Source organism: Phyllobates terribilis, unplaced genomic scaffold (assembly GCF_046119375.1).
Source record: "Phyllobates terribilis strain yellow unplaced genomic scaffold, ASM4611937v1 Scaffold_3__8_contigs__length_932513732, whole genome shotgun sequence".
Taxonomy (NCBI): Eukaryota; Metazoa; Chordata; class Amphibia; order Anura; family Dendrobatidae; genus Phyllobates; species Phyllobates terribilis.
The window spans coordinates 126,902,801-126,930,754 of NW_027362763.1; positions in this window are offsets into that span (position 1 = coordinate 126,902,801).

A 27,954-nucleotide genomic window follows, 5' to 3' on the forward strand; every position below is an offset into this window, starting at 1 on the left:
CTATACTAACCTCCACCAGGTTGCAAATTCAATATAATTTTTTTCTGCATCTAGCTCTGAAAAAATATTTTGGCTTGTAGCAGTGTGTGGGACTTGTTCTATTAGTCCATCTATACTAACCTTCACCAGGTTGCAAATTCAATATAATTTTTTTCTGCATCTAGCTCTGAAAAAATATTTCGGCTTGTAGCAGTGTGTGCGACTTGTTCTATTAGTCCATCTATACTAACCTCCACCAGGTTGCAAATTCAATATAATTTTTTTCTGCATCTAGCTCTGAAAAAATATTTCGGCTTGTAGCAGTGTGTGGGACTGGTTCTATTAGTCCATCTATTCTAACCTCCACCAGGTTGCAAATTCAATATAATTTTTTTCTGCATCTAGCTCTGAAAAAATATTTCGGCTTGTAGCAGTGTGTGGGACTTGTTCTATTAGTCCATCTATACTAACCTCCACCAGGTTGCAAATTCAATATAATTTATTTCTGCATCTAGCTCTGAAAAAATATTTCGGCTTTTAGCAGTGTGTATGACTTGTTCTATTAGTCCATCTATACTAAGCTCCACCAGGTTGCAAATTCAATATAATTTTTTTCTGCATCTAGCTCTGAAAAAATATTTTGGCTTGTAGCAGTGTGTGGGACTTGTTCTATTAGTCCATCTATACTAACCTCCACCAGGTTGCAAATTCAATATAATTTTTTTATGCATCTAGCTCTGAAAAAATATTTCGGCTTGTAGCATTGTTTGGGACTTGTTCTATTAGTCCATCTATACTAACCTCCACCAGGTTGCAAATTCAATATAATTTTTTTCTGCATCTAGCTCTGAAAAAACATTTCGGCTTGTAGCAGTGTGTGGGACTTGTTCTATTACTCCATCTATGCTAACCTCCACCAGGTTGCAAATTCAATATAATTTTTTTCTGCATCTAGCTCTGAAAAAATATTTTGGCTTGTAGCAGTGTGTGGGACTTGTTCTATTAGTCCATCTATACTAACCTCCACCAGGTTGCAAATTCAATATAATTTTTTTCTGCATCTAGCTCTGAAAAAATATTTTGGCTTGTAGCAGTGTGTGGGACTTGTTCTATTAGTCCATCTATACTAACCTCCACCAGGTTGCAAATTCAATATAATGTTTTTCTGCATCTAGCTCTGAAAAAATATTTCGGCTTGTAGCAGTGTGTGGGACTTGTTCTATTAGTCCATCTATACTAACCTCCACCAGGTTGCAAATTCAATATAATTTTTATCTGCATCTAGCTCTGAAAAAATATTTTGGCTTGTAGCAGTGTGTGGGACTTGTTCTATTAGTCCATCTATACTAACCTCCACCAGGTTGCAAATTCAATATAATTTTTTTCTGCATCTAGCTCTGAAAAAATATTTCGGCTTGTAGCAGTGTGTGGGACTTGTTCTATTAGTCCATCTATACTAACCTCCACCAGGTTGCAAATTCAATATAATTTTTCTCTGCATCTAGCTCTGAAAAAATATTTCGGCTTGTAGCAGTGTGTGGGACTTGTTCTATTAGTCCATCTATACTAACCTCCACCAGGTTGCAAATTCAATATAATTTTTTTCTGCATCTACCTCTGAAAAAATATTTCGGCTTGTAGCAGTGTGTAGGACTTGTTCTATTAGTCCATCTATACTAACCTCCACCAGGTTGCAAATTCAATATAATTTTTTTCTGCATCTAACCCAGCCAATACTTTTGGGCTAATACCACAGTTTGGTCACTCAGCTCTGCTCGGTTCCCATCCATTGTTTTTTGTGCAAACAACTCCAGAGTTGTGAATTAGTTAACCACCAAAATGAGTGGAAAAAGGCCTGCTGGTGATGGAAAGGGGAATAGGCGTGTTGGGAGGGGAAAAAATGATTGTGTCCGTGGGGTAAGTGTTAAAGCAACAGTAACATCTGCAGAAGAAAGACCATCTTCCAGCCAAACTAAGATGTCTACTTCTTTTAGCGGACAATGTGATAAGATCCCTTTCTTATGGCCACGCCAATCACTACAAATTCCAGATGAGGCACAAAAACAGCAGGTGCTTCAACGGATATCAAGTGCTCCTTTAAGTGGGCTCTCCTCCACCTCAACTTCAACATCACAAATACTCCAGTCCTCAGAGGTGTCACCCCAATCGCACTTGCTTCCTCACAGCTCCCAAGTCTCCAGCTGCCCCTCTGAGTATGGGGTAGAACAGATGGTTGAGTCTGCAGAGCTGTTTACTCATACTATAGCCTGGGAATCAGAGGTCGGCTCCAGAGCTTCTGTGAATCCAGACAAGGACATGATCTGCACTGATGCCCAGAATCTTTATGAGTCGGATCCAGGACCAGACGCAGAAGGTTCTGACCATAATGTAGACCCTCATTCCCAAACTGTAACTCCTGTTGGTGGAGACAATGAGGAAGACGATGATGAGACTCAAATACCTGATTGGAGCGACAACTTTAGTTTTTTGTCAGGGCAGGAAGAGGTTCGCTCTGAGGACACAGGGTGATGATGACGAGGTTGGAGATCCCACTTACTGTCAACCCACAGTCAGCCAGTCGATGAGGTCAGCAGAGGAGTTGGAGGAGGATGCTAGTGACGACGAGGTCAGGTTGCGCCTTCCTGGACAGAGACGTAGTACTGGAAGCACGTCAACAACTGCATCCTCAAACACAACTCTGCCTCTGACCACAAGTCGTGGTGGCTCTTCAGGTCGCATGAGTGCTAAGCCTTGCATAGCCTGGGCATTTTTTCAGATCGATAAAGATGACCCAACTCGTGTTATCTGTAACATTTGTCAGCAAAAGCTAAGTAGAGGCCAAAAAATACATAGTTTGAGTACTTCATGCATGAACCGGCACATGGATATGAAGCATAAGTTGCAGTGGGAAGCTCACTGTGCTACAATGCAGCCTAGCCGGCCGGGCCAACCACCGTCTGCCACATCTTGTGCATCCGCGGCCTCTTCATCCTCTGTGACTGGGGGGACAGCAGTCACACCTGTTTTGGGACGCAGACCTGCCACCTCTTTACCCGCAACAGCCAGCGTGATTGGCAGGTCATCATTTTCTTTGGAGGTGGAAACACCAGCTGATGTTCAGCGCTGTCCGACATCGATAGCACCACCTTTGGATCAAGGCAACCTAACATGTCCGCCTGCATCTTCCTCACAGACCGGCAGTTTGCCGGGGACACCCTTCTCAACCCCGTCTAAGCACAACAGCCAGCCCTCGGTCCCTCAGATGTGGACAAGTAAAAGACCATTTCCTCCTAGCCATGAGAAAGCTAAGAGGTTGAATTTCACCATCTGCAAGCTCTTGGCTACAGAAATGCTGCCTTTCCGCCTGGTGGACACAGAGGATTTTCGAGACCTTATGTCCGTCGCAGTGCCCCAGTACCAGATGCCCAGTCGGCACTACTTCTCAAAGAAAGGTGTGCCTGCGCTCCACCAGCATGTCGCACACAACATCACCGCTTCTTTGAGAAACTCTGTGTGTGACAGGGTGCATTTCACCACAGACACTTGGACGAGTAGGCATGGACAGGGGCGTTACATGTTGCTGACTGGGCACTGGGTAACTATGGTGACAGCAGGACAAGGGGCTGCTGTGCAAGTCTTGCCGTCCCCACGAGTTGTGCTTCAATCCTCTTTATCTCAAAGTTCCTCCACTGCTTCTGCCTCCTCAACCTCCTCTCTGTCCTCCACCTGCACCCAAAGCCTGTCTGGTCATGCCACAAGCTTTCTAACTGCGCAGAAGGGACCCTGCACACCTCCTTACTATGCTGGCAGCAGGGCTCAACATCATCAGGCGGTTTTTACTTTGAAATGTCTGGGAAATGTGAGTCACACAGCTGAGGAGTTGTGGTCAGCTCTGGAGAACCAGTTTCATGAATGGTTGTCTCCACTGGACCTGAAACTAGGGAAGGCTGTGTGCGACAATGCTGCAAACCTCGGTGCGGCCCTTTGCCGGGGCAATGTCACACACGTGCCTTGTATGGCTCACGTGTTGAACCTGGTTGTCCAGCAATTTTTATCTCACTATCCCGGACTAGATAGCCTTCTGCAGAGGGTACGCTCGCTGTGTGCTCACTTCCGCCGTTCGCATCCCGCAGCTCAGCGACTTACATCTCTACAGAAGTCGCTGGGCCTGCCACTTCACCGGCTAAAATGCGATGTGCCTACCCGGTGGAATTCAACTCTGCACATGTTGCAGCGACTGTGGCAGCACCGACAAGCCCTGGTGCAATACGTTGTGACGTATAGCCTGGGCCAACGAGATCCAGAGGTGGGGCAAATCACGCTGGAGGAGTGGTCTCAGATGAGGGACCTATGCACCCTTCTGCACAGTTTTGAAATGGCGACGAAGATGTTTAGTTCTGACGATGCCATTATCAGCATGACTATTCCGGTGATTTACATGCTGGAGCACATGTTAAACAGAATTCGGAGTCAGGTGGTGGCACAAGAGGAGGTGGAGGAAGTAGAGGAGGAGTTGTATGCGGAAGGGCTAACATCTGCAAGGTCCAGACGGTCGGCAGCACCAAGGCGGCAGGCATGTGAGGGTGGGGGAGATGGTTTTACCAGGGCGCATGGTAGCAGCCAAACTAGTGAGGAGGGTGCAGGAGCCCAGGAAGAAATGGAGGATGAACTGATGGAAGACTCATCAGATGAGGGAGACCTTGATCACATTTCTGTTGTGCGAGGTTGGGGGGAGAGGGCAGAAGAAGGAAGCATGGTTGTTACCTCGCCACCAACACAACAGGGACTTGGTGCTACTGGATGCGCAAGACACATGAGTGCCTTCTTGCTGCACTACCTGCAACATGACCCTCGAATTGTGAGAATTAGAAATAATCCTGACTACTGGGTTGCCACACTGTTAGATCCCCGGTACAAAAGTAAATTTGCAGAAATTATTCCTGCCATAGAAAGAGATGCACACATGCAGGAGTATCAGCAGAGACTATTGCAGAATCTTACATGTGCTTTTCCCCAAAACACTAGTGGTGCACGTAGTGAATCTCACAGTTCCAACTTGCCAACCGTGGGGCCGTCTAGTGTTCAGCACTCAAAACGTAACAGAAACACAGTATCTGCTGGTAACATCAATTTTGCGGAATCATTTCACCACTTTTTTAGCCCATCCTTTGCAGAGGCCACAGGAGACAAGAAGTCTGGCACATAGTCAACGCCTAGAGACGATGGTACAGGAGTATCTCCAAGTAAACATTGAAGCCATGACTGTGTCACTGGACCCTTGCTCTTTTTGGGCTTCCAATCTGGATAAATGGCCGGAGCTTGCCACTTATGCCTTGGAGATCTTGTCATGCCCGCAGCCAGCGTTCTGTCTGAACGTGTGTTCAGCGCTGCTGGTGGTGTGCTGACAGATAAGCGCACGCGGCTCTCCACTGATAATGTAGACAGACTCACGTTCATAAAGATGAACAAATCATGAATTCGAAACGACTTTTCTACCCCTGTGTAATCCTGGGGAGAGTAAAAGCTTTATGATTTGTTAAAATCTCCTCACCAACCGTTCTAAGCTTTCAAATTACTAATCATGTTTATCTGTATCTTGGCTGGAAAATAATTTGGGCCTAGTAGCAGTGTGCAGTACTGATTCTATTAGGCCATCTATACTAAACTCCACCAGATTTAAAATTACTAATCATGTTTATCTGTATCTTGGCTGGAAAATAATTTGGGCTTTGTAGCAGTTTGCAGTACTGATTCTATTAGGCCATCTATACTAAGCTCCATCAGCTTTCAAATCAATAATAATTTTTAGCTGCATCTAGCCCGGAAAATAATTTTGAGGCTCCTAGATGCTCAAGACACATGAGTGCCTTCTTGCTGCACAACCTGCAACATGACCCTCAGATTGTCAGAATTCGAAGTAATCCTGACTACTGGGTTGCCACACTCTTAGATCCCCCACACTCTTCGATCAACCTTTTCATTTTAATAAAGAACAAGAAAATGGTCATTTTTGAAATTATAAGCATTAGCAGGTTATTACAAACTGAAATCAAAGTTTTCAACTCAAAACTTTATTCTAGGTGATGTTACATTTGCACATAGGACCCCTTGTTTGAAAGGAGCTTCTGAACTCTCTCGTCCATTGCATTTGTCAGGTTTTGGATGGTTTCTGCTTCAATTGTTTTGCATGAGGACAGAATACCCTCCCAGAGCTGTTGCTTAGATGTGAACTGCCTCCCGCCATCATAGACACTCCTTTTGATGATGCTCCAGAGGTTCTCAATGGGGTTGAGGTCAGGGGAGCATGGGTGCCACACCATAAGTTTGTCCCCTTTTATGCCCATATCAGCCAGAGATGCAGATGTGTTATGTGCAGCATGAGACGGTGCATTATCATGCATGAAAATTATCTTGCTGCGGAATACACGGTTCTTCTTCTTGAACCATGGCAGGAAGTGCTGTTTGAGAAACTCCACATACATTATGGAGTTCATCTTTACCCCTTCAGGGATCCTAAAGGGGCCAACAATCTCTCTCCCCATGATTCCAGCCCAAAACATTACTCCACCTCCTCCTTGTTGGTGCCGTAACCGTGTTTGCGTGGGGTGTCCATCAACCAGCCATCCTCCACTCCATCCATCTGGACCATTGAGCGTTGCACGGCACTCATCGGTGAACAAAACAGTTTTGAAGTCAGTCTTCATGTATTGTTTGGCCCACTGGAGCCTTTTCTGCTTGTGTACAGTGGATAGAGGAGGTAGATAGGATGGCTTACGCACAGCTGCAAACCTCTGAAGGACCCTGCATCTTGTTGTTCGGGGGACGTTGGAGGCACCAGCAGCTTCAAAAAGTTGTCTGCCGCTATGACAAGGCTTTTTTGCCGCTGCTCTTTTAACCTGACGTAATTGCCTGTAGGAAAGAGTCCTCAATTTTCCCTTATCAGCACGCACACGTGTGTACTGTGAATCAGCTACATACTTCTTGATTGTGCGATGATCAGGATGAAGTGTCTTGGCAATTTTGATTGTAGTCATGACTTGACCTAAACACTCCACAATTTGTTGCTTCTCAGCAGCCGACACATCCTTTTTCTTTCCCATTTTGGCAGAAAATGTAGGCTGCTTAATAATGTGGGACAGCTTTCTTAAGTAGTCTTGCCTTTCATTGGACACACCTGCCAAACTAATTAGCACAGGTGTCTGCAATTGTTTACAGTGATATAAAGAGCCCTGACACACATCACCATCAATGAGTTTAACTGACAAACAAAAAAATTCTTACCTTATCACTCCTAAACACTTTTTGCATAATAATTTGGAACACAGTGTACATGTGCTTTTCCACAAAACACCAGTGGTTCACGTAGTGAATCTTACAGTTCTAACTTGCCAACCGTGGTCTGTATGGAGTTGTTCAATAAAGGGCCCAAAATTAAGATAACATAGACGGGAGAGGTCTCTATGAATAGGAATTCCTAAGTATTTGATACCCTGTGAGGGCCAGGCAAAGGGAAAGTTGGACTGGATGGAATCCTGTATGGATTTTGGGAGGGAGACATCGAGGGCCTCAGACTTCGCTGCATTGATTTTAAAATTTGACCATGTAACAAAGTGATCTATTTCAGCCATAACAGCAGGGATGGATATATGTGATTGAGTGATATATACTAGGACATCATCAGCAAATGCAGAGCACTTGTACTTGGTGCCTCCCACCTCAATCCACCTAATATTGGGGTTATGGCGAATTGATGAGAGCAGGTGCTCCGTCACTTGGATGTATAAGAGAGGGGACAGAGGACATCCCTGCCTTGTCCCATTGGTGATTATGAAAGGTGATGAAAATGTTCCATTTATCTTCAGCCTAGGTGACATATTGCGATACAGGGCCGTGATTTTGGCTATAAAAGGGTCCCCTAGACCCGTACCCCAAGCTTTTTAAGAGAATAATATATGGCGTGCCAGGAGACTCTATGGAATGCTTTCTCAGCATCCAATGAGAGTATCTAATTACAAATTTTTAACTGCATCTAGCCCAGGAAATACTTTGTGCCTAGTAGCAGTGTCTGCTAGTCAGCGGATTATCCCAGCTGTTAAGCAAGCTACACCACCTGTAGATTGGACACTTAATTTTTTCAAAGGAAATGCTTCGGGCCCCCGGGACACTCAGTGAAGAGCATCGGGAGGCACCCCAAGGCACAGGGGCTGGGACTGGCGATAGGACGCCTTGCGGTGGACAACCAAGCTCGATCCTTATAAAAGCTTTTTAACTGCAGCAGCTTTAGTGGACGCTACTGGAGCTGGAATTCCCGCAGCTGCTGGCATCAGACTTGCCCTCCAATAGATCCTTGTAAAAGAATTTAAAGTGTACTCATTCAAATTAGAGAGACAATTTAAATTAAAAAGCTTAGACCTGCCTCCACCGCAGGGGGGCTCGCTCGACCCACCTGCGGACAGGCACCAGTATTGGGAGAGGGGGGCTGGCCGTTAGGGTCCACCGCAGCTCTGGCACAAACCCGGCGACACGGAGGTCGCACGGGCAGGAACGGACTGGCCGTGTCGGCTTCGCACTTTTTTGGTTTTAGAAGGGCATGACATGCCTATATCTGTGTCTCCCCCTCCTTTTACTCCTCCACCTCTTTTCTTTTCGCATGACTATATGTACTTGTCACTTTTCCATGTGTTAGTTGTGTCTTCTGAGCAGTTTGTCAGCTTTTGGACACCTATGAAGGTGTTTTCTATGTGTTTCTATGTGTTTTTGTTTGCCTGCCATTGGTTTTAACGGTGTTCGAAGGTGTTCGACGAACAGTTTGACGAACAGTTCGGCGAACATACAGGTGTTCGATGAACCGAACCAAACTCTAACACTACGGGGGTGGCTCAACGCTAGTAAACACTGCCCCCCATGCAGCATTATACTCCCAAATCCCCCATACAGTATGATGGCCACTAGTGATGAGCGAGTATGTTTTGTTAACCCTTTCGCTGAGTATACTCGGACGAGCACCGAGTATTTACTGCGTGCTCGGTCATATGTTTGAATCACTCCCGTGTTCATGATTTGCAACTGTTTGACAGCATTAGTACATGTGAGGAATGTCTACTTCTTACACATTCCTCATATGTATTAAAGCTGTCAAATAGTTGCAATTCATGCACACGGGAGTGATTCAAACATATCACCGAGCAGCTGTAAATACTCGGTGCTTGCCCAAGTATACTCGGCGAAAGGGTTAACAAAACATACTCGCTCATCACTAATGACCACCATAGCCCCCCACACAGTATGATGGCCACCGCAGTCCTCAACACAGTATGATTTCCCCACCATCCCCCACACAATGCAATGCCCCCATATCTCCCTATGTAGAGTATGATGTACCCATAGCCCCCCCCCCACACACAGTATGGTGACCCCACTGTTCCCCACACATAGTATGATTGCCTACTCCGTCAACCACATAATATGATACTCACACAGTATGGTCCCCTAAAGCTTCCCACATACAGTATGATGGCCCCCATTGCAACTATCCAGTATGATGGCCACCACAGCTCCCAGTACAGAATATTGACCCTCACAGCACCCGTACAATATGATTGTTACCACAAGTAATGATAAAATATAAAAAAAAAATACTAACCTCTCCTCATTCCCATAGTGTGCTGCTCTGCACTGTGCAGCATGTGGACTGAGGCTCCGTGGAGCAGGAATAATCTAATGTCATTGAGCCTGCTGTGCTGAGATTCAGACACCATTCAATTTAACAGTATTTATGTAGATACCGTTGAAATCAGAATGCTTTGCCAAAGGAATGGGGCTGCTCCACACCAGGGCCCCCCATGTCACAGGCCCCTTTGCGGTCACATGGTTTGCCGCTGTGGGTAGTACGTACCTTCAACTGAGACACTCCTGAACACTGGTAGGACAGTTGTGTAGACCATTCGGTGTCTGGCAGGTATTGTGCACTGATCCTATTCCTATTAATAGAACAAATGCACAATATCTGCTAAATACCTTGACAAATGGTCAACTTACATCCAATGTCTTACTATACAACCCATTTACCAACCCTCTCCCACCCCTAAATGCAACAAACCATACAAAAAAAACCACCCCAAAAAACGTTTTGTTTTTTGCTTCCTCCATTATTTGAACATGTTGCTTTGATTTGCATAACCGAGAATGGAAATGAATGTATCTTTGCATTAATGTGATGACTTAGGAAGTTGCCTCTTAATTATGCTTATTGATATACATGACGAGCGCCAGATAATACATATTCGGTAATGATTAAAGATTTTGAAGCCTTTACTGATACGTCGGCTGAATAATAACAGCCACTAGTGTCGGGTAAAATCTGCTTAGATTTTCAAGAAAGTAGGAAAATTCTTAATTTATGGCATATGAAACCATTTATTTAGTTTAGCAAATTGCATGGCTGACTTTCCAGAATGATGAATTATTGAATTTGCATTGCTTTGTACAATGTTTTCAAGCAGTGTACAATAATTGAAATAGAAAGTTTGGGTATTGTGGGGGCACAGCAAAAACGTCCGCTTTTTGACAAAAAAAATTCTACTTTTGAATCATTATTCTTCTGTTACGTAGTGTAAGGCGTAACTTAAAGAAAAGTAGTCATGTTGAACAAGCAACCTGATCAACCTGCATCATTTTATAGAGCAGGAGGAGCTGAACAGATTAATATTTGTGGCTTGTGGGGAAAAAAATGTAAGTTTAATGGGATTGTCTGGTTTTCTGATAAAATCAACTCTATGTAACTGCAAACTTCTTAATTCTTACAGGATTCTCACTGCATGATGTCAGGATTCTCCAGTATTGCGGGTGGTGACGTGACTGCAAGTATGCGTATAACATACTTATGGCCACATTGTGACTATACGTGCTTGGCCTCGCTCAATACAATTGAATTGAGCAAGGCCGAGCACGTCTAGTCAGATTGTGGCTGGAAGCATGCAAATCAAATACTTGCGTTCATGAGACCGCCCGCTCTTGCCAGCAATACTGGAGAACCCTGACATCACCCTGTAAGGATTCAGAAGTCGGCAGTCATAGACCACGGACGACCCATTTAAGGGATCCACAATTTGCAGACGTGGCTGGCTTGAGTTTTAGTAATCCAGCCTTAGGTCAAGTGCAGACAATCGTATTTTACGTACATATGCTGTCTGTGATAATATCGGACAGCGCAAGGAACACTGTTAATAAATTGGGTTGTTCTGATGAGAGGTTTTTCACATGGAATGAGGTCATTTTTAAAAATATTGTTGCATGCACTAGTCTTTTCTGATTTTTAGATGAGACTCACCTATTCAAGTTTATGGGTATGCAAAAAAGAAATTGGATCCCATATGAATCATCAGTATTGCATCTGTTTTTTTATGGATACATTGCAAATGTTGATGTATAAAAATGGATGTTATACAGATAGAATACCTGTAAGGTGGCCCTGTCAGTGGTCGCCTGGCAGCTCTAAAATGACTTCCATGAACAGACTTGGCGCAAGCTACTACGTTTCCCAGATCTCTGGCCTTCACCCTCCAACTTTTATACAGAGATCTGAACTTATACAGGGGGCCCTGGGCAAAGGCCACAGAGACATCTGCTGTTCGGTGGTGCAAGCTGGCAAGAAGTATAGTCCGGCAGCCGGGTCAAAGCCCAGAGGGCAGAAAAGATACAAAATGGTCAGGCAGGAGAAGCATCAGTAAACAAGTTGAGGTCAAAACAGGAAAGCACAGATACAACACAGGAGCGGAAACGACAGCCCTAAACCAGGGAAGCACAAAGTTATATCTGAAAGCTTCCAGCAGTAAGCTAGAAGCTTAAGTAGGGTGTGGTGCTCTCCAATTTGCTGGAGCAGGAGATGATATTTCCAGCTGGACAGCACACACCCATACTGTCAGACTGGATGGCACTGCAGGTCCAAGCCACCCAAATCTAAGTGACTAGACAGAGTCTGCTCCATCCAGAGCTTCTGGTTCTAAGGTCTCTTCTATCACCGGTGCCGCTTGCAGAATGAATTAGATGGCACCGGTCGACAGAAGCAGACTATGCAGGTGTAGGTCCTATTAGGGATGTGACTTTACAGATGACAATATAGATTTATCTGGATGAAAAAGAGTATCTCGCTTGTAAAGTTTCTCCTATGCATTACAATGTTAAAAATAGACAGCATACAATTTGCACATGGATGGCATCCTTGTGCTCTTCAATATTTTCTAGGACCCATAGATTTATACAGCTGATTTTGACCTGTGACTCAAAAATGGACATGTCTCTTTTTTGTCAAAAACAAAGACATATGAAAAGGCACTTTCAATATAACGGATTTGTGATCTATCCCCAAAAAGCTGGTGCACAAGTGCCAAATAAGCTGATATGTGAAGGAGCCCTAAGGCTATGTGTACAAGGAGTTTTTAGAGGAGTTTTGGGAGCAGAAACTTGGCAGAAACTTCAAACTATACTCCAACTCTCAAAACTCTTCAAAAACTTGATGTTTCTGCACAAAAAACTCAGCAAAAAGACTCTATGTACACTTAGACTAAGGCCAAGGCCCCACTATCAGTATTTGGTCAGTATTCAGTGTCACGGGTTTGTCAGATGTGACAGACAGTTGCCCTGTAGTTGGTTGCAGAAGATCTCTTTGTTTGGCATTACAGACACCTTCTTAGATCTGTCTCACTCTAGGACCCAGCGGCTACCTCGCTCCTGCTAATTGACACCCAGGCCTGGGTGTTTAAATGCTTACTGTTTGCTACAGGGAGGTGCCGGCGATATTCACATGTTCCCTTGTGAAGGCTTGGAGCTATTGCAGGCTGCTTACATCCTCTATGGTGTTAGGAGGACATGTGGTGTAATCTCTCTGAAGTCAGCTCAAGCTAAGTTACTGTCCCCAGTGTTTGTCTCCCTTGTCTTTAATTATTAGTGGGGACTTACTAGTGATCACCCCCCACCTTCCCTATCCAGGGCCAAGCACTAAGGAAATACAGGGTTTAGGTTCCAGTGCGACGATTGGTGAGGAACCAATATAGGGACAATAGGGGAGAAAGGGGAGATGGTGATATCAGATCAGCTTAGGAGGTCTCCACTCCCCCTTTTTCTAGTGTCTGGGCCCCTTCCCTTCTTCCCTTCGTGTTGCACGTAATCTTCCCTACACCTTGCGTGACATTCGGTCAGTATTTTTCTCAGGAGTGGGAGCCAAATCCAGAAATGAGTGATAAATGCAGATTGTTCCTCACCTGGTTTTGGCTCCCACTTCAGAGAAAAAATACTGACCGAAAACTGACAAAATACTAATAGTGGGGCCGTGGCCTAAGACTTGCAATTGGACAGAGCTAAAGGGATTTTTCAAGTTTTGTTTTTAATTTATTTTAAAGGAATAATAAAAATAGCAAAATGAGTGTACTTCCCTCTTGCCTTTCCAGCAACGCCTCCCTGCTGATGTCCAAGACTTTGCAGCCAAATACTGGGCTCAGCTGTCTCGTGACAATAGTAGGTGGAGAGCTATCAGTTCTGACTTCCCCATTTACGGCTTGGCCATGTATTCTCTATTAGAAAAGTGGAATAAGTTGCTGCCAGACTCATCTGGCAACAAGACACTTAAAGAGGGCCACTTGCCATAAATGCTGCTGTTCTCCTGAATCTGGCGTTGTTTCCCTTTTGTTCATGCACATTTCTATTCCTGACATATGGCGCCCTTATCCTTGTATATGAATCTGATCTTTTTAGCCAACTGGTTGTGGTCATCAAGAAGGCACCCACAGAGAAAAATTGATGGACACACCCAGTTGGATAACAAGACAAAATTGCTTCAAAAATGTTCTACAGCAATTGTGGCTAAAAATACATTGTGTGAATGGAGCCTAACAAAAAGAAGTGTACGATTTAATTCAAACCACCTGATTTTTGCAGATAATGTCAGGGGAGAGTCAGAAAGCTTCCGGAAACATTTCATTGCCCACCAATCCCACTGAAAATGGTGTGTTTGATCAATTGCAATTTAATGTGCATGTTAGTGTGCTCCATTTGGTGCTAAATGGCATAAGGGCTTCTAGAGGAGAATAATTCCATAATATAGCGCCATACAGTGGCCCCATATGGCAGCACACTGGGTGACTTCAGGTTCCATAATACAGAATCATGCACGCAGCTCTGCAGGCTGATTAACTTTACCTGTAAGTACCTTGCAAATGCCGACAAATCTCTGAATTTTTCAGGCTGAAGATGCAAATATCACTGGTCTCTAATTGTTAATAAATATTTCAGAGAAATTATTGATTAGGAGCGTTTATATTACAGAGATGAAATTTACAGAATCCCCCCAGACTATGCAATGAGGAGAAGCCTGATCCCTGTGATAGATAGCACCCCTGAGGGTAGATACTCGATGAACTCAATCACATTATTCTGGTAGAGCTGAAATGTTTATTGCTTCACCAACAGTATATCATGGAAATATACAGTGCATGCAAGGACATGGAGAAGTGTGGTGTGTGAGCGCAACTGCATACAAATGCAATCCTGTGTTCCTTTTCTTAAGAACATGTTGGGTGATGCATGTGTGGCACCCCAGGGGTCTGGTCTCCACAGTAATAGCAATGTTATGTCTGAGAGCAGGTGGGAGGTCTCTTGGTCAGGAATCCTATGCATGCCACACCTCCTGCTGTTATGTTCTGCTACCAAAGCTAAGGAAAGAGAGGAGATCTGTCCCTACTATAGGACTCAGCTGAATCCCTACGATGTAACAGGGAACCTGATCCTGCGATCAGACCTGCTAAAGTCCTAATCTAGTCTGTACGGAGACCTATAGATGTGGGGAGGGAATCCCTACAAGTACTAAGGACTGGGAGGAATATGGGACACCTCCTAACAGAAATAGTAGCAGACAGACGAACAAACAAAATAGATAGAACATAGAGGTCCGTAGACCAAGCAAACTAACAGAGCTAGATACAGAGCACAGGCTAGCTAGAAAGTAGATATACAATGAAGTCCAGCAAAGCCAGAAGGGCGGAGCAGGATTAAATAGGCCAACAAGGTCATGTGACCAGCAAAGGAAAAAAAACCTAACAGCAAGGTTCTAACAGTACCCCCCCTTCTAAGAGGATCCTCCGGATCCCCTAGGACCAGGCTTATCAGGAAATCTCCTGTGAAACGCTCTGATAAGTCTGGACGCGGAAACATCATCTGACCTCACCCAAGAGTTATCCTCGGGTCCGAAACCTTTCCAGGCCACAAGATACTGCAAACTACCTCTATACCGTCTAGAGTCAAGGATGCGAGAAATTTCATATTCCCCGTCCTCCACCACCGGAGGAACAGAGGCAGAGGCGTCACCATCCGACACAACAGCTTTTTTTAACAGAGAGACATGAAAGACCGGATTAATTCTCCAGGAGGTAGGAACCTCCAACCTAACAGCAGATTGGTTGACAACCTGAAGCACCTTAAAGGGCCCTACAAACTTGGGACCCAATTTCTTAGAAGGAATCCTCAACCGCAGATTCCTAGAGGACAACCAAACCATGTCACCAACAGCGAACAAAACCTCCTGTCGTTTCCTATCAAAGTAGTCTTTAGATTTTCTGTTGGCCTCCTGAAGATTACCACGCACATCCGTCCAAACTCTTTCCAAATCACCGGAAAAATTCTCCTCCTCAGGCACGGCAGATCCCAACTTGGAGAACGACCCAAACGACGGATGTCTCCCAGAACAACAAAAAAAAGGCGAACAACCAGCAGAAGAAGATGTATGATTGTTCAGAGCAAATTCGGCAAGTGGCAGAAACTCAGACCACCCCTCTTGATTGTCTGCCACAAAACAACGCAAGAACTGCTCAACATCCTGGTTTTTCCTTTCTGTCTGGCCATTAGATTCAGGATGATATCCGGACGAAAACGACAAATGAATTCCCAACCTGTCACAAAAGGCACGCCAAAAACGAGCCACGAACTGAGGACCCCTATCAGAAACAATGTCAGTAGGAACGCCATGAAGTCTGACAATTTCCTTGACAAAGGCCTTAGCGATAGCTTTAGCGCAGGGCAGTTTGACGAAGGGAACCAAGTGACACATCTTGCTAAAACGGTCCACGACCACCCAGATGACAGTAAAACCCTCAGAGGGGGGAAGGTCAGTTATAAAGTCCATAGCCAAATGTGTCCAAGGAGCACTGGGGACCTCCAAAGGACAAAGTAACCCCGCAGCAGGAGTATGTGAGGACTTAGATCTAGCACATATAGTACATTGGCGCACCCACTTAATGACTTCCTTCTGCCATCCAGGCCACCAAAAACTGCGACCCACCAGTCTCTTGGTCTCAGAGATTCCGGGATGACCTGCCAACCGAGATTCGTGACACTCAACAAACAAATCTCTCCTAAAGGTCCCAGGCACAAACAACCTCCCATGAGGAGTGTTAGATGGGGCATTCTCCTGAGCTTTAAGAATCTCATCTTCCAAAACGGAGTCTAAAGCAGCTATCACAACACCTTCTTGTAAAATGTTTTCCTCTTTCTCAGCACCGACTATGGGAGAAAAACTGCGAGACAAGGCATCCGCCTTAACATTCTTAGTACCAGGGATGTAAGTAACGGAGAAATTAAACCGCGAGAAAAACAGTGCCCACCTAGCCTGACGGGCATTCAGGCGCTTGGCAGCATCAAGATATATCAGATTTTTATGATCCGTAAGAACCTGAACGGGAAATTCCGCACCTTCCAAGAAGTGGCGCCAGTGTTCAAATGCGAGTTTAATAGCCAATAATTCCCGATTACCAATATCGTAATTCAATTCAGTCTCCGAAAATTTTTTTGAAAAAAAGGCACAGGGATGTAATCCATCCCCGTTATCCTGAGACAATACTGCGCCAACCCCCACAGAGGAAGCATCAACCTCAACCAAAAACGGCCTAGTAACATCAGGCTGCATAAGGATGGGAGCAGAGGTGAACCTCTCCTTGAGATACACAAAAGCTTCAATGGCCTCAGAAGACCACTGAACCGCATCAGCACCTTTCCTGGTGAGATCAGTCAGAGGTTTGACAATACTAGAAAAATTTTTTATGAATTTTCTATAGTAATTGGCGAAACCCAAAAACCTCTGTATCGATTTCAAACCAATAGGCCTAGGCCATTCCTGCACAGCCTGAACCTTAACCGGATCCATCTCAAAACCTTTGCTGGAGATAATGTAGCCCAAAAAACTAATTCTCTGTACAGCGAACTCACATTTCTCCAGCTTAGCAAAAAGCGAATTGTCCATTAATAACTGTAATACCTCACGCACGCTCCGCCAATGAGACTCCAGATCTGGCGAATAAATCAAAATGTCATCCAAATACACAACCACATTTTTACCGATCAAAGGTCTAAGGATGTCATTAATCAGATTCTGAAAAAATGCAGGAGCATTAGTAAGACCAAAAGGCATAACCAGATTCTCAAAATGACCCACAGGAGTGTTAAAAGCAGTCTTCCATTCATCACCCTCCTTCATGCGCAACAGATTGTATGCCCCCTTAAGGTCAATTTTAGAGAACCACTTGGCCCCCAATAACTGGTTAAACAGATCAGGAATCAATGGCAGTGGGTAAGGATTGCGTACCGTAATTTTGTTAATCTCACGAAAATCCAGACAAGGACGTAAACCGCCGTCCTTTTTTTTTACAAAAAAAAATCCAACCGCCACAGGAGACTTAGAGGGCCTAATGTGACCGGCGGCCAAACTTGTCTGTATGTATTCCTCCAAAGCCTTCCTCTCAGGAATAGTAAGGTTAAATAAACGACTTTTAGGAAGAGTCGCTCCAGGGACAAATTCAATAGAACAATCATAGTCTCTATGGGGAGGCAAAACCTGCGATTCTTTCTCAGAAAAAACTCTCCAAAAATCCTGAATAGGAACAGGCAATTCTCCCCTATCCAAAGCTGCAATACGCCCGTTACAACACTTGTCATAACATTTATGGCTCCAGGATTTAATTTCACTGGTAGACCAATCCAGTACAGGATTGTGAAATTTTAACCAGGGCAAACCCAATATTACTGGAGAAGGCAAGTTATTCAACACTACCAAATCCAATTTCTCATGGTGAACACCATTAATAGTGAGAGGAAATTCACTGACCTTGAGAGTAATATTCTTCAAAGGGGAGCCATCCACAGAAACCACAGCAATGGGGGATGATAAAGGTTCAGGTTTTAAATTGAGTTTTTCCACGAATCCCCCATCAATTACATTCAGTGTAGACCCGCAATCAACAAACACCCGAAATTCCATTAATTTTTCCTGAGCAATCGTGGAAGCAGCTAAAAATATACCCTTGGAATTTAAACAGGCAATACGGGCGTGACTGACCATTTTTTTTTCTTTCTTCATACGAAGCTCACAGCCTTTAATCAAATGACCAGATTTTCCGCAATAGAAACACAAGCCTTCCGAAAAACGACGGTCTTTTTCTTGAGAGCGAGGTGCCACCGATCCAATCTCCATCGGTTCACCACTGTTAGTACACACATTATCATAACCAGAAACTGACATAGCAGAGGATTTGCTCTCATTAACCCTAGCACGCAGTCTTCTATCCACCCGTATAGCTAATTGCATAGCCTGTTGCAAATCCTCAGGTGTAGGATAAGCAATTAGCAGGTCTTTAACCCTTTCACTGAGCCCAGCAAGAAATAGACTTTTCAGAGCAGAATCGTTCCACCCTGTTTGAGTGGACCAACGACGAAAATGAGTACAATATTTTTCCACATTACCTGATCCTTGTTTTAAACGTCTCAACTCAGTCTCAGCTGATGCCACACGGTCAGGATCATCATATAATAATCCTAAAGCAGAAAAAAAACTATCCACTGATCTGAAGCATGTATCACTAGGTTGCAAAGAAAAGGCCCACTCCTGAGGCTCTTTGCGCAAAAGTGACATTATGAACCCTACGCGCTGGGATTCATCCCCAGAGGACTTGGGTCTCAAACGAAAATACAATAAGCAAGCATTTTTAAATGAAAAAAATTCTCGATGTTCACCAAAAAATAAATCCGGCAAACATACCTTAGGCTCCAAGAAATATGCTCCAGGACAGTTACTCACGTGCTGACGGAGCTCGGCCACTTCCAGAGAGAGTCCCTGCAGGTGTTTAGCCAAATCCTGAACCGACACCATGATGGAACAAAAAAAAAAAAAAAAAAAAAATCTTTCCTTAGAGAATTTGCAGGCTGGACTTACTGTTATGTTCTGCTACCAAAGCTAAGGAAAGAGAGGAGATCTGTCCCTACTATAGGACTCAGCTGAATCCCTACGATGTAACAGGGAACCTGATCCTGCGATCAGATCTGCTAAAGTCCTAATCTAGTCTGTACGGAGACCTATAGATGTGGGGAGGGAATCCCTACAAGTACTAAGGACTGGGAGGAATATGGGACACCTCCTAACAGAAATAGTAGCAGACAGACGAACAAACAAAATAGATAGAACATAGAGGTCCGTAGACCAAGCAAACTAACAGAGCTAGATACAGAGCACAGGCTAGCTAGAAAGTAGATATACAATGAAGTCCAGCAAAGCCAGAAGGGCGGAGCAGGATTAAATAGGCCAACAAGGTCATGTGACCAGCAAAGGAAAAAAAACCTAACAGCAAGGTTCTAACACCTGCCCAGTCCCGGGAGGGGAAGAACTTCCCCTATATAAAACTGGGGCTGAGGCAGGGTTAGGGAGTAGAGTAGAGAGAAGAAGAGGAGCAGCATAGGAAAGAAAGATCAGGAGCTCTGTGGGAGCAGTGCTAAAAGGAATCAGGGGCTGGCAGCTGAAGAGCTCGCCCTGATTGAAGAGTTACCACCGGACCCGGAGTCCGAGGCTGTGGGGATTAACCCAGACCCAGCAGCAGAAACCGACCGGCAGGGGATTTCAGGTCCTCTGGCCAAGAAACCCGAAGGCACGGTCACACGCGTGGGACCAGCACCGCCGTCGTGGAGCGGAAGCCACTAGAAGGCCCCGAGTCACCGGCCATACGGGTGAGCACCACACGGTACACTCAGGGACGTGGGCTACCTTTACCCGCCTCTAGCAAGGAAGCCAGAAGAGTACAATTAGTTGGGGAGGCCTACAACTCCGCCTGGCCAAGGGGGATCCCATCTGCTCAAGGACTGACCAGGCCCCGACCGCTAGCCAGTACTCCGGGAGGGTCTATCTTTGTCACCAGTAAAGACCCTGAACTACACCGCATCGTCTCTGAGTGGTTCCTACTACCCCCATCATCCACGTCGGCTGCCCTGAGGCCATACCCCTCCCGTTGGGGGTTATACCATCCACGCTGCACCATCCTTCCACCGGCCTCAGCGGTCTGCCCTGCAGCGGCAGCTCCATAGCTGCATTCAACGGGTGGCGTAGTCGTCCTACATCTACTGCTAATATACTGCCACTCAGCTTGACTCCCTGGGCATGGACCGGGTCACCGCCACGAGACTACTACCCCTATCAGATCCGGCTCCGGGTAGGCTCCCGCGTGCGCAACGCTGCTCAGCACAGGCCCAGGGGCGCGTCAGCTTTTGGCGTAGTCGGCAGGATACCGTGCCCGCAACCACCGGGTACTGCGTGCCTGAAAAAAAGAGACTTTTAAACTTACCTGTGGCGAAGATTCCCGCCATCCGGCGCCATCTTCAGCCTTCTTCCCACCATCCGCGAAGATTCCCGCCATCCGGCGCCATCTTTTGCCTTCTTCCCGCCATCCGTGGAGTTTTCCCACCGTTGGACGCCATCTTGAAGACGCCGCGCGGGAAGAAGAGGGGCGTGGACTCCGAAAAGCCCGCGAGAACTGAAGCCCCGCCTCACGTCCGGACGTTGCGTAAGGTCCTGGAAGGAGCCCAGCAGACGCCGACGTCACAGGAGCGCGACGGAAGGTCCTCAACCCTGACGATCCACTGCGGAGCCGCGGCCTACGGAAGAGGATCATCGCAAGGTAGGCCACGGTCCACTAGGGGGGAGGAAGATGTCGGATACGGAGGAGAGCTTAACTGCCTCAACCCCCGCCAGCGCCAGCGCTGCTGCAGTCATGCCTTTTACCATGCCCTATACCCCAATACTCAGGGGAGTCACATACCCTGAATGACTTTAGAGAAAAGCTGGATAGCCTCTTCCAGGTGTACCCCCTCACAGAAGAGCAAAAAGTGAGCATCCTGGTGGCCCAACTAACCGGGGCATCCCAAAGGGAGGTAAAGTCCTGGCCACCTGGGAGGAGGACTGTCGTGGGGATACTAACCCGGCTGAGGGACACCTTTGATACCCGCACCTCAGCCGAGATTAAGCTTAAATTCTATGGGTGCAAGCAGCGAGCACATGAGAGTATAAGGGACTATGCACTAAACCTACAAGAGGCCCTGAGAGCCATTAAGCAGACCGACCCCGACAGCGTGGGAAACGAGGACAGGCTGTTGACCGAACAATTTATAGAGGGACTATATTGCAATGTCCACCGAACCCAGTTGCGGGCCATAGCCTTACAGGATCCTCATCTGGACTTTGCACAGTTCAAGGACAGAGCCATCCGGGTGCTCCGAGAACCGGCACCGGGTGGCGTTGTGACCCACAGGCGCCCAGCTATCACTTACCACCAGGAGGCGGCGCCCTTGTCGGCAGGGCCTGTGGGGGCTGATGCGCAGGCTTTGAACAATGACCCGGCTCCAGACCTGCACCATCAGGTCCAAGAGCTAGCTAAAAGCGTTGCTGCGCTAACCCGAACTGTGCAGTCTTTACAGGTTTCCACTCCAGGGAAGATCCAGCTGGCATCCGGACCGGAGGACATCCCGTGGCGTCGACCAAGGAGGACCCCACCGGCCAGAGGAAGACCCAGCGACCGATACAACGAGGACGGACAACCCATCTGCCGCCGCTGCAATCAACCCGGACATATGGCAAGGTACTGTCCTTTAAACTGGCACAACCTGGGGTAGAGGGCCAACCCCCAGGAAAAAGATCACCAGGCCCATCGAGCTGGCGCGACAAATATGTGGGAGGACGTCCAGTCTTGCCTGTGGTACTGGATGGCATTCCTATGAGTGCCCTACTGGACACCGGGTCACAGGTCACCACCATCCCGTACGTGCTCTTCAAGCAGTACTGGAATGACTCGGATATAACCCGCTACCCTGACGACGACTTGAGTATCATTGCCAGCAATGGTCAACCCGTGCCGCAGATCGGATTTAAAGAGATGACCATTAAAATCGGTAGAGTCGAACTGGCAGCACAGGGACTGATCATTGTGGACATTGACAAGCGCGAGTCACCCAAAGATAACTCTAGGAACTAATGTGATTGAAAATTGTCTTGCAGAGGTGATTTTCATTTTACAGCAGGTTGCCAAGAACGCCAGCTCCGGCCAGCAGCGAGTGCTCCAGAAAGAGATCCGGGCACTGATGCGACGGCAACAAGTGGAACTCTCCGGCGGTGAGATTGGTAGCGTAAGAATGTGTGACCCTTTCCCTATTGCCATACCCCCGAAAAGTGAAATGATGATTTGGTGTCGGGCAGCTATTGGTCTGAGAGGTAGAGATTACCAGGCCATGGTAGAGCCAGTCTACTCAGACAGTAGGCCCACCATTTTGACAGCCCGGGGGGTAGTTGATGTACGCCATGGGAGGGTGCCCGTTCGCATAATAAATATTGGGAAAAGGGAAGTATACCTGCCCCGGTATGCTACGCTAGCCAAATTATATACTATCAACCAAAATTCTATACAGTCTGTGGAACCCTTGCCTCCATCTCACCCGGAGGAAGGTAACGGCTCTACGAAAATAATGGAGGATTGGTGTCAGCAACTACATTTGGGTACTGACTCCACTCCCTCCCACCAGAAACAGGGAGTCTACCGGGTGGTTCAAGAGTACGAGAGAGTGTTTAGTAAACACCCGTTAGACTTCGGGCGAGTCAAGGGGGTAGAACACCACATCCCCACGGGAGACCATCCTCCCATAAAAGAGAGGTATCGACCCGTACCCCCTGCACACTACCAACACGCCAAGGGGATGCTTAGAGACATGAAGGAGGCTGGGGTAATCAGGGATAGCTGTAGCCCCTGGGCAGCTCCACTAGTCTTAGTCAAAAAGAAAGACAACACCATGAGAATGTGTGTAGATTACCGGAAAATTAACCGTATCACACACAAAGATGCGTACCCCTTACCAAGAATAGAGGAGTCTTTGGCTGCTTTAAAATCTGCTAACTTCTTCTCCACCTTGGATCTCACTAGCGGGTACTGGCAGGTTCCTGTAGCAGAGGCGGACCGGGAGAAGACCGCATTCACCACCCCGATGGGACTTAGCGAGTTTACCTGCATGCCGTTTGGACTCTGCAACGCACCAGGAACCTTCCAGCGACTGATGGAGTGCTGTCTGGGACACCGGAACTTTGAGACGGTCCTGTTATACCTGGACGATCTCATCGTCTACTCCAAGACCTACGAGGACCACCTGAAACACCTGGCGGAAGTGTTCGAAGCTCTGGCAAGTTACGGCCTAAAGGTGAAACCCTCCAAGTGTCACCTCCTGAAGCCAAAGGTGCAGTACCTGGGACACGTGGTGAGTGCTGACGGAGTGGCTCCCGACCCTGATAAGATCACCGCAATTAAGGAATGGCCAAGCCCCTCCAGCGTAAAGGAAGTGAGGCAGTTCCTCGGGTTGGTAGGCTACTACCGAAGGTTCATACCCGGTTTCACCAAGAAGGCAGCTCCTATGCAGGACCTCCTGATAGGCCAGTCCAGGAAGGCCAAGAACCAGAAGCCACCCTTCAGATGGGAGAAGCTGGAAGAAGAGTCCTTCCGCCAGCTGAAGATGGCCCTCACGGGGGATGAAATCCTGGCGTACCCGGATTACAGCCAGCCCTTTATCCTCTACACCGACGCTAGTAACATCGGGCTAGGAGCCGTACTGTCCCAGATCCAGCAGGGGAAAGAACGGGTAATTGCTTACGCCAGCCGAAAACTGCGACCCACCGAAAGAAACCCTGAGAATTACAGCTCATTTAAGCTAGAGTTCCTGGCAGTGGTGTGGGCAGTCACCGAACGCTTTAAGCACTACCTCGCTTCTTCCCGGTTCACCGTGTACACGGATAACAACCCGTTGACACACCTGGACACTGCAAGACTCGGTGCCCTAGAGCAGAGATGGATGGCCCGCTTGTCCAACTATGAGTTTACAATCAAATACCGGGCAGGACGCTCCAATACCAACGCAGACGCCCTGTCCAGGATGCCGAACCTACCGGACGTAGGGGAAGATTCAGAGGAACTGGAAGAAGTTGAACTCCCCGCGTTCCACCGTCATGGGACTATCCAGTATTCCCACCGTGTAAGGAGTAAGCAATCCGCTACGTTCAACCCGTTACCTCATTACAACTGGGCGGAGACGCAAGACAGTGACCCTGCCGTCCGACTGGTAAAGGAGATGCTGACTCGGCCAGATGCACGCCTTGACCCAGACGCTCCGGAGGAAGCCAAGCAACTGTGGGCTGAGAAGAGTCGACTGTTCCTTTACAAGGGGAAGTTGTGCCGCAGAATGGTTAACTCCCGGACGCATGAACTAATCTGGCAAGTAGTGGTGCCAAGAAGAGACGCAGCTATGGTGATGGAGGCATACCACGACGGAGCTGGGCATTTCGGATGGAAGAAGCTGGAGTTCCTGCTGCGCGGGCGGTTCCATTGGGTAGGCATGAGAGGAACCATCGAGAGGTGATGCAGAGACTGTGGCCCATGCAATTTAAGAAGGAGGGACCGTGCCAGCCAGAAGACTCCCCTGCGGTCCACCATCACCAGACAGCCGTTGGAACTGGTAGCCTTGGATCATGTAAAGCTGACCCCAAGCAGAAGTGGCTACGTCTACGCATTAACCATCGTGGATCACTACTCCCGGTTCTTGGTTGTCGTCCCCGTCAAGGATTTAACGGCTCACACAGCAGCTAGAGCCTTCCAGCAGCACTTCTGCCGTCCGCATGGATACCCGGAGCAGGTGCTGACGGACCAGGGGCCTGCCTTTGAAGCGGAGGTCTTCCAGGAGTTCTGCACCCTGTATGGATGCCGGAAGATTAGAACAACACCCTATCACCCGCAAACTAATGGACTTTGTGAGAAAATGAACCAGGTGGTGATAGATCTCCTGAAAACATTGCCCCTGGAGGAACGCAGTCTGTGGCCTGAGAAGCTGCCCGACCTGGTGGACCTATACAACCACATCCCTGTAGGTTCCACCAACTGTACCCCGGCTTACCTAATGAGGGCAAGACCTGGTAAGCTTCCTGTTGATCTGGAGATGGGAGTCCTGACACCCGAGGACACTTCACCAGAAGCAGACTGGGACACAGAGAGGCAGCAGCAGTACCGGAAAGTACAGGAGAGCGTGGAGCGAAGTCTCTGTCAAGCTAGGGAAAGACAAGAGAAAACTTACAACCAGTATGCTCCCGCTGTTTCCCTGGTGCCCGGAGAGCAGGTCTTGAAGAGGAAAAGACGGCTCCACAAGTTGGACGACCAGTGGGAGAAGGACCCGTACACCGTACTGCCCTCAAGCCACGACAACCCGAAGATCTGTACAATCAGTAAAGACGGAGGGGAAACCACGGCCATTGTATCCCGGGATCACCTAAAGAAGTGTCCCGAACAGCTACGGAACCCTGAAGAGGAACAAGAGGACCCTCGACCCGTAGAGGAAAGGGAAGATATGGTTAGTACTGTGCTCGGAGACTTCCCTCGGTCTTGGACTCAAGTCAATGGTGCTGTTGTGGTACCCGTCCTCACGTTCCTCCAACCAGCATCCCAAGTGCCTACGGAGACACAGGTAGAACTGGAAGAACAGCCGGTCCAGGAGGCAGAAGACCCTACACAAGCAGACCCGGAGAATCAACCCTCTGCTTATAGTGAGCCTGCCATACCCCTAGTGAGCCAAAGAGTCCGTAGACGGCTGCCCAGTTTACCCTTGACAGCTCCTATACCCTGTAGCTCAGGACCAGTGAGTCAGCTCCGTAGGTCCACTATGGTCACAAGAGGCCAGTTGCCCATACGTTGGAGGATCTAAGTGTTTAGATTGTTTATTAATGTTTACCTGTCTATTGTTGCTTGTGTATAATTTTGTGTTTCTAGATATTTATAGGAGTCTTTGGTGGATTTACCGGGAATCCTTTGTGTACATATGTTGGAGCGTAACCAGGAATGGACTAAAGACTGTTAAGGACTCGGGGCAGGACAGACCCCTACCTGGTTACGTCTCCCTGTGTTGGTGAAATGGACACCTTTGTTTTCTTCAAAGACTGCACCCGGTTGCGGACACGCCGTGACCATCCTAATGTTTTTCTTTATTGCGTTGTTTCTGTTTGTAATTTGTTATGTTTACAAAAGTATGTTTAGTCCCGGAGTACTAAAATTCACTAGGGGGGAATGTGGCACCCCAGGGGTCTGGTCTCCACAGTAATAGCAATGTTATGTCTGAGAGCAGGTGGGAGGTCTCTTGGTCAGGAATCCTATGCATGCCACACCTCCTGCCCAGTCCCGGGAGGGGAAGAACTTCCCCTATATAAAACTGGGGCTAAGGCAGGGTTAGGGAGTAGAGTAGAGAGAAGAAGAGGAGCAGCATAGGAAAGAAAGATCAGGAGCTCTGTGGGAGCAGTGCTAAAAGGAATCAGGGGCTGGCAGCTGAAGAGCTCGCCCTGATTGAAGAGTTACCACCGGACCCGGAGTCCGAGGCTGTGGGGATTAACCCAGACCCAGCAGCAGAAACCGACCGGCAGGGGATTTCAGGTCCTCTGGCGAAGAAACCCGAAGGCACGGTCACACGCATGGGACCAGCACCGCCGTCGTGGAGCGGAAGCCACTAGAAGGCCCCGAGTCACCGGCCATACGGGTGAGCACCACACGGTACACTCAGGGACGTGGGCTACCTTTACCCGCCTCTAGCAAGGAAGCCAGAATAGTACAATTAGTACAACTCCGCCTGGCCAAGGGGGATCCCATCTGCTCAAGGACTGACCAGGCCCCGACCGCTAGCCAGTACTCCGGGAGGGTCTATCTTTGTCACCAGTAAAGACCCTGAACTACACCGCATCGTCTCTGAGTGGTTCCTACTACCCCCATCATCCACGTCGGCTGCCCTGAGGCCATACCCCTCCCGTTGGGGGTTATACCATCCACGCTGCACCATCCTTCCACCGGCCTCAGCGGTCTGCCCTGCAGCGGCAGCTCCATAGCTGCATTCAATGGGTGGCGTAGTCGTCCTACATCTACTGCTAATATACTGCCACTCAGCTTGACTCCCTGGGCATGGACCGGGTCACCGCCACGAGACTACTACCCCTATCAGATCCGGCTCTGGGTAGGCTCCCGCGTGCGCAACGCTACTCAGCACAGGCCCAGGGGCGCGTCACATGTATATTCTTATTTTAACTATTATTCTTGCTTTTGAATTTTCGGAATAATTAAGATTAACGTTCTTGCCCATAGGGGGCAGTGTACTACACATAAAGCTTTATTCCATGAATCAATTTGGTATACTGACGACTAGGTTGACTTGGAATTCATAATTTTTTTCAATTTTTCGATTCCAAAATGTTCTCTGACCTGGTGTACCTTCCCTTTCCGAACTACTCTTGGCTTACCAAAGAAGGTGCAATTTTCAGCAGTGGGCAATAATGGACACACGAGAAAGCTTCTCCTATGACATTGGAGAATGGCTTAAAAGAGAATCTCTAAGGCTTTGTGGAAATGGCGCCTGTAGACACCGGCATAGCCGTAGAACTTTCCCAGGCGAAGCCACTTTAGGAAAAAGCCGTCTGTTGCTTTCCTGAACAGATTTTTCCAGTGGCTTCGCCATTGTTCTTGCAGCCACTCTGCATGTCACTTCTTTTAACGGCTTCAATGTATGTTCAGTTTATTAAAAATAAAAGGCTGAAATGCTTTTGTAGCGCCCCGAGGGTTCGGC